Below are 13,821 nucleotides of genomic sequence, written 5' to 3'. Positions count from 1 at the left end.
GTAACAAGTCAATCAGAAAGGATTGTTCGTTCAGAATAAAAGGGCAATTCCGAACTATCTGATTAACTATCATGGTTTTACCGTTAGCGACTTCTACGGTGTAAGGTTCTATGGTTTCACCAATAGGAAGGTTTGCTATCGAAAGGAATCTAACGGAGACAAAACTTCTATCGGCGCCTGTATCAAATAATACAGAAGCGTAATGATCAGAGACGAGGAAGGTACCTGTCACTACGCTGGGGTCCTGGCGTGCCTCGTTTGCCCCCATCACGAATGCTCGGCCTCGCGCCGGATTGGACGACGATGCCTGACCCGTGAGTTGTCTCCCGTTTCCTCCCTGGTTCAGTTTCGGGCAGTTCCTTTTGAAGTGATCCGTGCTGCCGCATTCGTAGCAAGCACGGCTAGTGGTCACCATTTAGTTTCCTTGCGGGTTTTGCTGTCGGGCCGGTTGGGTCCTAAATGGCTGCGCACGGATAGGTTGCGGTTGTCGGTTCAGGTTGTTCAGATTTGTCTTACAATTTGGTGCGTAGTGTCCAATCCTGCCACACCGGTGGCACACCACCTCTTTGCACACGCCACCATGGTGGTAACCACATTTCCCGCACTTAGGAAACGTTCCCTTCTGCGGTTGTTGCCTTCCGCCCGAACTAGTCATGGCATAGCTCTGGGCAGCGGGCCTAGCTCGTTTGCTTTGCTGCTTTTCCTGGATCCTATGGTCATGTGTACCCCGTTTTCCCCCAGCGGATTCTCCTGTCACCTTTAGTGATCCGCTCCGTAAGAAATCATACGTGACAATGCCAGCCTGTGTCACTGCACTTTCATACGTCTGGTGTCCCCCCGCGTTAACTATACTCCTCACTACTGGAGTAAGTCCCCAAATATAACGTTCCACCCTCTTCGTCTCTGGGGTGACCAACCACGGTACTAATCGTGACAGTTCATTAAACCGATTGGTATAACCCAAGTGGTCCGCCCCCTTCATCTCCAGATTCCACAACTCATTTTCCAGTTTCTGCAATTCATTCTTTGGGCAGAAATGTTCCAACACAAGAGCCTTAAGCTCTGTCCAGGTCATATGGTTTGTCGCCGCCTGACCTCGAGTCTGTACTATGGTGTTCCACCATGTCAAGGCATGGTCTGTGAATGTACAGGTGGCGTACTTAACGACACAATCCTCGGGACAGTTGCTGATATTCACCACTGATTCTATTTTCTCTATCCATTTAACTAACCCATTCGGTCCTTCAGACCCGCTAAACTCTAATGGCTTGCACAACATAAAGTCCTTGATCGAACATCCCTTGGATGCACGAATCGGTTCAGTACGGTTCGTCTCTACCGTAGGTATAGGGCCATTACTGTCTGTAACGACCACCCTAGGCGGTGCGTCATTACTCGGAATCGTGTTTTCATTCTGCGGAGGATTAGTATTTCGTTCCCCGTCATTATTGGTGGTCGTTTGATTGCTCGGAGGGGTTGGATTGGTCGAGTTGTTAATACTGGCGGCGATGCGCGATACTATATCTGGTATCGCTTCCTCCAACTGGCGAGCAACCAGACGGCTCACGTCCACTTCCGACAATTGGGCTGAACGTTTTGGTGCCATTCTACACAACATCAAGAAAATATATATAATCAATACAAATTCCAATCATAAAACACAACAAACATTCCATTCATTAATAAACGTTAGTACATATTACACAAACATCCGTTCATATTACTTTCCTGTCACTATTACATTAGATAAGTTTTCCTACATAGGGCCTATGTCGGCATCATCTCGACATAACCCGCAACGGGTCAGTGCTTGAATGATGCCCAAAAGTATCTATACTGATATGCCCCAAAAGAGACCCACCCTAAGGGCCAGTGGTTGTATTATAACTAAACAAGATTCACTCCATGTTAGCATCACCACTAACTGCTTACACAGAGTATAAAAAAAAATGGTCCCTGTCTATCCCCAACCCAAAACAACTAAACATGGTGGTAAACCAACCCCACCAACATCGCCACCAACACCACTAACACCGCCATCATAACCCGAACCCGACTCTCCATCCGGTCAAGCATCCATTGGGAGTATGAGCACTCCCTCTTCAGCTGAGCAATTGCATACTGATGATCCAGTATGCAATCACCCAAGTACATTCTCCTCTGGACTCCTACCGTCAAGGCGGCGGAGTGCTCGTTCACCTGTTCGGTGAGCGTTCGGAGCCAGGCCGCAGCGTCCCGTTCCTGTCTCGGGAGACCCCACACCGGTAGAGTCGCAGGCTCGGGACGAGAGCTGGAGGACTCGCCCCTGCGAGTAGCAGGTCTGGGTGGGGGCGAGATAGGTCGGACCGGTGGAATACTGATCCGCGCCGTGAGGCGGGGTCCGAATCCAGGGGGTGCAGGAGCGACCTGTGGTGCGGGTGGGGTCGGGGATCTGGCCATCCTAGCTGAGGAGGACTGGCCGGAACTCCTAAAGCTAGCCTCGGAAGGCTCGGTGCTAGATGCTACAAGTGGGCTCCCGGAGTCCCCGGAGCTGACCTCCTCCGGGTCCTCCTCGATCGACACACTGGGGGTTCTTGACATATTACCTGCACACAAGTTAACAAACATATAGTTCTTTCCATAGTGTAAATCATAATCAAATTAATATACACTTACTTATACAACTTGACCACATAACAATATTATCACATATTTGCACGTATGTTGCCAATTTTACCTATTAAAGTCCCCCGTGACTTTCCCTGAATTCCCTCGTGCAGACAAGTCTGTTATTATGTTCCGGACCATAATAACCCACATGTCCATCCAAGTTCATCCCGATCTCGTCACAATATATTATTAGTTGATATTCAGATCCTATAATACTTGAGCTACTGGTTATATTTTAGGTATCTTTTAAAGACATCCTAATTCTTTATAACCAATGGCTCTGATACCAAGTTCTGTAACACCCCGTAACCGCAGCGGAAACGTAAACGGGATGCAACAGACACATCTGATATCAACAGCATTGCTTATAAAGAAAATACCACTACATTAATTTATATCATATTACATTGTTGCGAGTTTCGTTACTGTCTAGGTGTTACACACATGTTATACCGATAAGACATTAATATATTCATTACAAAATATAGATCAGCAAGCTTCCAACAAGTAGCACAGATCATTAAGCACATATCAATCATTCCAACTTGGGCATACCTAGAAAACATGTAAAGAAAACGGGTCAACTACGAATAGTTGGTGAGTTTCACTAATTTAACTAAACACCGACAGATCATTTTAATAATCATTTATTAGTAATGTAATTATGCTGGGAACTATGTTACCCCAGAACATTTCCATTAATCTTCTGGGAACTACGTTACCCCAGAACAATAATAACCTCTGGGAACTATGTTACCCCAGAACAATAATAACCTCTGGGAACTATGTTACCCCAGAACAATTCCACACGATAAACAATTTATATATTCTGTGCATCAAACCATATATATATAAATATACAAGTGTTTCCATACGATCGGTATGTACTTAAATACTTTAATAAAGACATGCTTTCCGCCCCGGGAAAATATTTAAAACGGTTCATTAAAAAAAAAGGGGCTCGTGAAAACTCACCTTTCTGTGAGTCGGGGCGTGCTTCAATGAACTGCTATAAGCCTGGATCTGTAATATGATATCTAAGTCGTTACTATATAATTCCCATAAATTAAATCCGTGTCAATCGGTACATCTGGGGACATTGTTAACCCAGTACTGTACTCGATCCGGGGACAATGTTAACCCCGTGACACTTCTAAGGACTCAGATTGTGACATTACTTAGAGTCTGACGGTCAAAATTATCATTTTTATGTTTTCCTTGATTTGCGTGCCTAGCACGGTTATTTAGTTTCAAAAATGAGTTTGTTCACAACCGACCCAAAAATGGTGTTTGACTGTTATTTTAGTTAAAGTGATGAAATTAGAGCTCGGTTTGGACACCCCATTTGGCCGCGGGGCCCGTTTCCGTCATTTAGGTGCCGGAAACAGTAAAATCGGGTAAAATTACCCAAATCATCCGAATTATTTTCGGATGATTTACTTTTATTTAATTTACTTAGTATTATGAAAATGGTCCATTTTTAGGTTTTTATATACCAGTCAGCTCGCTTATGCGAGTTTTGCCGGTTTACACGTTTTAAGCTTTAAAAATTTGTTTTTATGTTCTTTTTAGCACAAATAATTACCCGTTTAGTCTCGGGTCTTGAAATTTTGGACAAAACTTATTTTGACAGTAAGAAATTTTATAAAAATTTTCCAGATTTATTTTTCTATATTTACATTTATTTATCTATTTTTAAACATTATTAAAACACTAAATATGTCAAAAATACCAAAAGACTTTAGAAAAATCCCAAATTTTTCTGGGACGATCCCTGCCATCCTCATAACTCCTTGGAATTTTTCCAGAACCCAAAACTCATTTTTCAAACCGTTTTTACAAAAACCGAGCTAGAAAGCCCTAGAACTCGTTTTACCGAAAAGCCCCCTTAGACTTCTCCAACTGAGCTCAAATTTTGTGTGTGACTTTTATATGTTATAAAAAGCTTATCCTAAATTTTCCAGAATTTTTCATCAAGTTTAGCTATTTTTCACCATTTTTGGCCAAAACCGAGCATTAAATTCACCAAATATTCATCCTTTATCCAAAAATTACCAAAAATTCACAGATCTCATATTTTCATGTGTAGATCATCTCTGTGAAATTTCGTGACCTGACTCTAAGCGTACTACAATCTGTCCAAAATACATAAACCACGCGAAAACCGAACTATCTTGTGTTTTCTAGCGTTAGATCGCAAAGATCTTGGTTTCTAGCCTTTGCTAGCCACTAGATACAACACTTACAAGCACAATAACACTATACCAAGCAATTTACACCAACAATCAAACCATTTCTTTCATAGTGTCGGTTTTGATATAAAAACAAAGGTTTTTAACCGTAAAAATCCGTTCTCGACTCTTTTTACTCATTTCTTGGACCAAGATCCCTTGTATAACTTGTATACATCTCTTGATCATGCAAGAGTCGGTTTCATCTCGGGTTTTCACCCGTCTTTCACTTGGAAATTCATTTTTAAAGATTTTAACCGTAAAAATTCGTTATTGACACTTTTAACTCGTTTCTTGGACCAAGATCCCGTGTATAACTTGTATACATCACTTGATCAAGCAAGGATCGGTTCCATCTCGGGTTTTCACCCATATTTCACTTGGAACCTCTTGTTCTTGCAAAACAACTCAAAATTAAGAAATCAACACCAAAGATTATGCATTATAACATGCTTATACCTTGTGTTCTTGGTTAAAAGTGATGAATTTGGATGAACACTTGAAATGTATGAAGAGATTTGAGAGAGTTTGATATTGTAAAAAAAAAATGAAATGATATTATGGAAGGGGTGGGCCGATCGGTCCACCATTTGGGGTGGGATGGGACCCACAAGTCCATTCTAAGCCACATATTCGGATTTCCGTAATCCGGATAATGTTTTGGATAATCTGGTTCAGTTCGTTTCTCGTTTAAACGCGTAATTCGGCTTAAAACGAGCCCAAAATGGTCGTTTTTCGGGTTAAAATAAAATTTACATAAAACCGACTTAAAAACTTAAAAAAAACTTAACCCATGACGTTTATTGACTTAAAACATCATATTATTAATAATTACGCATCTTTTTCGGCTTGATCGATCGTCTCTTGCTTGGTTTGATGTTAAAGGTTTCGTTTATCGTACCGACGTACTAATAAATCGAAATCCTTTTTCTGTGCTATAATTCACTTATCCCGAAGCATTAATACTTCGTAAACATCACTAAACATTATATACTTCGTCTATAATGTAATTCCCGATTCGTTCGGGTTTCAATAATCGTTCATTGGTTAATTTAATTCCAATACGATTCACTATATAATCGAGTATGATTCGTACTATGAATCATATATACTCGTATAAACGTACTATAACTCATATAATCAATATTAAATGACACGTAAATAGTATATACCGGCTAGGGTATACCTGGATTTGCCGGAATCGTTACATTCTCCCCCCGTTATAAAAATTTCGTCCTCGAAATTTTACACGTCAACTACTTCCTTTTGAGGAAATAGGTGGGGGTATTTCTTCCGAAATTCATCCTTTCGTTCCCAAGTAAATTCTGGGCCTCGTTGCGAATTCCATCTAACTTTGACCAACGAGATCTTATTGTGTCTAAGTTGCTTGATCTTACCGTCCACTATTTCAATGGGCTCCTCTACGAAGTTGAGCTTATCATTTATTTGAACACCCTCTAAGGGTAACACCGATGTCTCATCCGCCAGACATCTTTTCAAATTTGACACATGAAACACGTTATGAACTGCACTTAGTTCCTCAGGCAGTTCTAATCGGTAAGCTACCGGACCGATTTTTGCAGTGATGCTGAATGGTCCAATGTATCTAGGGGCCAACTTCCCCGCCTTCCAAATCTGACCACTCCTTTCCAGGGTGATACTTTCAAATATACCTTTTCCCCCTTCTCAAATGACAACGGTTTTCGACGGGTATCGGCATAACTCTTCTGCTGATCCCGCGCGGCTTTCAGGTTGTTCTTAATTTCAAGAATCTTGCTGGTCGTCTCCTGGACCAGATCCGATCTAATGACCTGCGAGTCACCCACTTCGGACCAGCAAAGTGGTGATCGGCACTTCCGTCCATACAATGCTTCATAAGGTGCTGCCTTTATACTGCTATGGTAACTGTTATTATAGGAAAATTCAACGAGTGGGAGATGTTGATCCCAGTTTCCCTTAAAGTCCAGTACGCAGGCACGAAGCAAATCCTCCAAAGTTTGAATGGTCCTCTCAGACTGACCATCGGTCTGAGGGTGGTAAGCTGTGCTTAGGTCAATACGTGTTCCCAATGCTTCTTGGACAGCTTGCCAAAGTTTGGAGGTGAAATGGCTATCCCTATCGGAGATGATCGAGATGGGGATGCCATGACGAGACACTATTTCATTTATATAAATTTGCGCAAGTCTCTCGGTGTTATAATTATTTCTAATCGGAATAAAATGTGCCGATTTGGTTAATCGATCCACGATTACCCAAATTGCATCATGTCCCCGGGATGTCTTAGGGAGGTGTGTCACGAAATCCATCGTGATTTGCTCCCATTTCCATTCGGGAATTTCCGGTTGTTGTAACATTCCCGAGGGTTTCTGGTGCTCCGCCTTAACTCTCGCACACGTCGTACACTTGCCGACTTATGTGGCTATATCCTTTTTCATACCTGGCTACCAGTAAAATTCTTTCACATCCTTGTACATTTTATCTGATCCCGGATGTATGGAATATTTTGATTTATGTGCTTCGTCCATGATCAATTTACGAAGGTCGTGGAGGGTCGGAATCCAAATCCGATATTTGAAATAGAGAATTTCGTCCACACGCTGTTCGAAATTCTTCTCGTTACAGAAAAGTCCCTCTTTTTCCAATTGGTCCCCTTTCAACGCCTCGCGTTGAGCGACTCGAATCAAATCCGAAAGGTTCGACTGGACTATCATTCCCAACGCTCGCACGCGTAGTGGCTTAACTCGATCTTTCCTACTCAAGGCATCGGCTACAACGTTAGCCTTGCCGGGGTGATATCGGATGTCACAGTCATAGTCACTTAGTAACTCGACCCACCTTCGTTGTCTCATATTCAGTTCTTTCTGATTGAATATGTGTTGCAAACTTTTATGATCAGTGAAGATGGTGCACTTTGTACCGTAGAGATAGTGCCTCCAGATTTTAAGTGCGAAGATGACTGCTCCCAGTTCTAGGTCATGAGTAGTGTAATTTTTCTCGTGAACTTTTAATTATCGAGAAGCATAGGCTATAACCTTACTATTTTGCATCAATACGCATCCTAACCCTCTCCGGGATGCGTCACAATACACAACAAAACCATCGTCTCCGTCGGGGAGACTTAAGATTGGCGCTTGGCACAATCTTTGTTTTAGCGTTTGAAACGCCGTTTCCTGCTCTTCACCCCATTCATACTTCCGATCCTTTTGAGTCAGGAGGGTTAAAGGTTGGGCGATGCTGGAAAAGTTCTCTATAAATCGACGATAGTATCCAGCTAAGCCTAAGAATTAGCGGATTTCCTTTGGAGATTTAGGCGCTTGCCAATTCTTAATTGCTTCAACCTTACTCGGATCAATGTGTATTCCTTGGTGGTTTATAACGTGACCGAGGAATTGCACCTCTTATAACCAGAAGTTACACTTGGAGAATTTTGCATATAACTTCTCCTGATCCAGGAGCTCTAAAACTAACTTTAAGTGTTGCTCGTGCTCTTCTTTACTCTTCGAGTATATCAAAATATCGTCAATAAATACAATGACGAATTTGTCGAGATAGGGTTTACAGACTCGATTCATGAGATCCATGAATACTGCTGGCGCATTTGTTAGCCCAAAAGGCATAACTAAGAACTCGTAATGGCCGTAGCGAGTCCGGAATGCGGTTTTTGGGATATCCTCCTCCTGAATTCTAACCTGATGGTATCCCGATCTAAGATCTATTTTTGAAAAGTAGCTCGCACCTTGTAGTTGGTCGAACAGATCATCGATTCGGGGGAGAGGATACTTATTTTTGATTGTCAACTTGTTCAATTCCCTGTAATCAATGCACATTCTAAGGCTCCCGTCCTTCTTTTTCACGAATAGTACAGGTGCACCCCACGGGGAATAACTGAGACGTATAAATCCTTTATCCAACAATTCCTGCAACTGGTTGGATAATTCTTGCATCTCGGATGGTGCAAGTTGGTAGGGCGCCTTAGCAACAGGGCCAGCTTGAGGTAACAGATCGATTCTGAATTCGACCTGTCGGGTTGGCGGTAATCCAGGAAGCTCATCTGGGAAAACTTGTGGAAATTCGCGTACCACGGGAATATCGTCCACCCGTTTTTCCTCAGAATCAGTGGCCGTCAGGCTCGCTAGATACGCCACACATCCCTGACGTATAAATTTTAACACCTTGAGATGGGATATAAATGGTATCATGGTGCCGGATTTTTCTCCTTGCACTAATACCTCCTCGTCATCCGACACTCGGATCTTGACGATTTTCTTTTCACAGTTTATTTCTACCCTGTTACGTGCTAGCCAATCCATTCCCACTATCACGTCAAAACTACCCAATTCTACCGGTAACAAGTCAATCAGAAAGGATTGTTCGTTCAGAATAAAAGGGCAATTCCGAACTATCTGATTAACTATCATGGTTTTACCGTTAGCGACTTCTACGGTGTAAGGTTCTATGGTTTCACCAATAGGAAGGTTTGCTATCGAAAGGAATCTAACGGAGACAAAACTTCTATCGGCGCCTGTATCAAATAATACAGAAGCGTAATGATCAGAGACGAGGAAGGTACCTGTCACTACGCTGGGGTCCTGGCGTGCCTCGTTTGCCCCCATCACGAATGCTCGGCCTCGCGCCGGATTGGACGACGATGCCTGACCCGTGAGTTGTCTCCCGTTTCCTCCCTGGTTCAGTTTCGGGCAGTTCCTTTTGAAGTGATCCGTGCTGCCGCATTCGTAGAAAGCACGGCTAGTGGTCACCATTTAGTTTCCTTGCGGGTTTTGCTGTCGGGCCGGTTGGGTCCTAAATGGCTGCGCACGGATAGGTTGCGGTTGTCGGTTCAGGTTGTTCAGATTTGTCTTACAATTTGGTGCGTAGTGTCCAATCCTGCCACACCGGTGGCACACCACCTCTTTGCACACGCCACCATGGTGGTAACCACATTTCCCGCACTTAGGAAACGTTCCCTTCTGCGGTTGTTGCCTTCCGCCCGAACTAGTCATGGCATAGCTCTGGGCAGCGGGCCTAGCTCGTTTGCTTTGCTGCTTTTCCTGGATCCTATGGTCATGTGTACCCCGTTTTCCCCCAGCGGATTCTCCTGTCACCTTTAGTGATCCGCTCCGTAAGAAATCATACGTGACAATGCCAGCCTGTGTCACTGCACTTTCATACGTCTGGTGTCCCCCCGCGTTAACTATACTCCTCACTACTGGAGTAAGTCCCCAAATATAACGTTCCACCCTCTTCGTCTCTGGGGTGACCAACCACGGTACTAATCGTGACAGTTCATTAAACCGATTGGTATAACCCAAGTGGTCCGCCCCCTTCATCTCCAGATTCCACAACTCATTTTCCAGTTTCTGCAATTCATTCTTTGGGCAGAAATGTTCCAACACAAGAGCCTTAAGCTCTGTCCAGGTCATATGGTTTGTCGCCGCCTGACCTCGAGTCTGTACTATGGTGTTCCACCATGTCAAGGCATGGTCTGTGAATGTACAGGTGGCGTACTTAACGACACAATCCTCGGGACAGTTGCTGATATTCACCACTGATTCTATTTTCTCTATCCATTTAACTAACCCATTCGGTCCTTCAGACCCGCTAAACTCTAATGGCTTGCACAACATAAAGTCCTTGATCGAACATCCCTTGGATGCACGAATCAGTTCAGTACGGTTCGTCTCTACCGTAGGTATAGGGCCATTACTGTCTGTAACGACCACCCTAGGCGGTGCGTCATTACTCGGAATCGTGTTTTCATTCTGCGGAGGATTAGTATTTCGTTCCCCGTCATTATTGGTGGTCGTTTGATTGCTCGGAGGGGTTGGATTGGTCGAGTTGTTAATACTGGCGGCGATGCGCGATACTATATCTGGTATCGCTTCCTCCAACTGGCGAGCAACCAGACGGCTCACGTCCACTTCCGACAATTGGGCTGAACGTTTTGGTGCCATTCTACACAACATCAAGAAAATATATATAATCAATACAAATTCCAATCATAAAACACAACAAACATTCCATTCATTAATAAACGTTAGTACATATTACACAAACATCCGTTCATATTACTTTCCTGTCACTATTACATTAGATAAGTTTTCCTACATAGGGCCTATGTCGGCATCATCTCGACATAACCCGCAACGGGTCAGTGCTTGAATGATGCCCAAAAGTATCTATACTGATATGCCCCAAAAGAGACCCACCCTAAGGGCCAGTGGTTGTATTATAACTAAACAAGATTCACTCCATGTTAGCATCACCACTAACTGCTTACACAGAGTATAAAAAAAAAATGGTCCCTGTCTATCCCCAACCCAAAACAACTAAACATGGTGGTAAACCAACCCCACCAACATCGCCACCAACACCACTAACACCGCCATCATAACCCGAACCCGACTCTCCATCCGGTCAAGCATCCATTGGGAGTATGAGCACTCCCTCTTCAGCTGGGCAATTGCATACTGATGATCCAGTATGCAATCACCCAAGTACATTCTCCTCTGGACTCCTACCGTCAAGGCGGCGGAGTGCTCGTTCACCTGTTCGGTGAGCGTTCGGAGCCAGGCCGCAGCGTCCCGTTCCTGTCTCGGGAGACCCCACACCGGTAGAGTCGCAGGCTCGGGACGAGAGCTGGAGGACTCGCCCCTGCGAGTAGCAGGTCTGGGTGGGGGCGAGATAGGTCGGACCGGTGGAATACTGATCCGCGCCGTGAGGCGGGGTCCGAATCCAGGGGGTGCAGGAGCAACCTGTGGTGCGGGTGGGGTCGGGGATCTGGCCATCCTAGCTGAGGAGGACTGGCCGGAACTCCTAAAGCTAGCCTCGGAAGGCTCGGTGCTAGATGCTACAAGTGGGCTCCCGGAGTCCCCGGAGCTGACCTCCTCCGGGTCCTCCTCGATCGACACACTGGGGGTTCTTGACATATTACCTGCACACAAGTTAACAAACATATAGTTCTTTCCATAGTGTAAATCATAATCAAATTAATATACACTTATACAACTTGACCACATAACAATATTATCACATATTTGCACGTATGTTGCCAATTTTACCTATTAAAGTCCCCCGTGACTTTCCATGAATTCCCTCGTGCAGACAAGTCTGTTATTATGTTCCGGACCATAATAACCCACCTGTCCATCCAAGTTCATCCCGATCTCGTCACAATATATTATTAGTTGATATTCAGATCCTATAATACTTGAGCTACTGGTTATATTTTAGGTATCTTTTAAAGACATCCTAATTCTTTATAACCAATGGCTCTGATACCAAGTTCTGTAACACCCCGTAACCGCAGCGGAAACGTAAACGGGATGCAACAGACACATCTGATATCAACAGCATTGCTTATAAAGAAAATACCACTACATTAATTTATATCATATTACATTGTTGCGAGTTTCGTTACTGTCTAGGTGTTACACACATGTTATACCGATAAGACATTAATATATTCATTACAAAATATAGATCAGCAAGCTTCCAACAAGTAGCACAGATCATTAAGCACATATCACTCATTCCAACTTGGGCATACCTAGAAAACATGTAAAGAAAACGGGTCAACTACGAATAGTTGGTGAGTTTCACTAATTTAAATAAACACCGACAGATCATTTTAATAATCATTTATTAGTAATGTAATTATGCTGGGAACTATGTTACCCCAGAACATTTCCATTAATCTTCTGGGAACTACGTTACCCCAGAACAATAATAACCTCTGGGAACTATGTTACCCCAGAACAATAATAACCTCTGGGAACTATGTTACCCCAGAACAATTCCACACGATAAACAATTTATATATTCTGTGCATCAAACTCCATCCCACATGGAAGGTGGGAAAGAAATAAAAGCACTTTATAAGGAATAAGTTTTCCATGATAACGTTCTTTTGGGGCTAACCACTCTCACTAGTCCTCACCCGACGCGCACGGACACGGACTCGGACTCGGACTCGGGCAATGGGCGTAATGTGGCGTTTCGATGGCGCACTTAGCACTTCGCACGCTCGCATCGCCGCGGGCCGCTTTGGTATTTTTTTGAACTACGGAAGGTCGACCAACAAGTGACAAGATACTAAAGTTCAAGGACTAAAAATAAAAATTATGATTTCCAGACCCATCGCGCTACGCGACGGGTATACAGGCTAGATAATCGCGTTACGCGATGCAGTTTCCCATGAGTTTAGAAAAAGGGGCGTCGCGCTACGCGATGGTCCAGAAGGAAGGGGGTATCGCGCTACGCGATGACCCGGTTAAGTAACCGGATCAACCACGTGTCAACACATGGCAACCTCTGGTGAATTGCGGCGTCACGCTACGCGATGGCCAGGGGAAAACCCCATCGTGCTACGCGATGGTGGTCAAAACTTTGCCTATAAAAGGGGGCTACGGGATTGAAGCATTCTCATCCCAAAAACACCTTTCTTTACACACACATAACCTAGGGACGCGTTCCCGACGATCGTGAGGTTTCGAGACTCTGATTTCTCGTAAAACGTGCATGAATTGAAGTTTTAACGCTCTGTCGAGTGGTTAAGCGAGTTTGAAACAAGGTTTTGACGGTTTAACTAGAAGTGCTATTGGTACAAGGCTTAGGCAAATCAAAATACCCGCGTAAGGTAGGGATTCTGCTTAAGTTATTATTTTATATAGCCTAGACCCTAGTCAAGGGTATAGTCTATACCTTGATCAAGTAAGTAAGTGAAATATAAGCTTTCATAAGATAAGATAATTGATGAAATGTTGCTCTTTATTTTTATAAAGATATTACTTATGAAAGAAGAAACTTGATATATACGGTTCTTCATGATGAAGAAACGTAGCATATAAATATTTTGTAAAATGAAATGAATATCAAGGTAAAGGTTTTGCAAATAGACTTAAGGTCTATAGCTAGATTATAGATCTAGTTATTTATAGAATGT

This window comes from Bidens hawaiensis, unplaced genomic scaffold, assembly GCF_021521415.1.
Source record: "Bidens hawaiensis isolate Kalapana, Puna unplaced genomic scaffold, B.hawaiensis_p1.1 tig00056956_1, whole genome shotgun sequence".
NCBI classification, from domain to species: domain Eukaryota; kingdom Viridiplantae; phylum Streptophyta; class Magnoliopsida; order Asterales; family Asteraceae; genus Bidens; species Bidens hawaiensis.
This window is presented reverse-complemented; position numbering follows the sequence as displayed.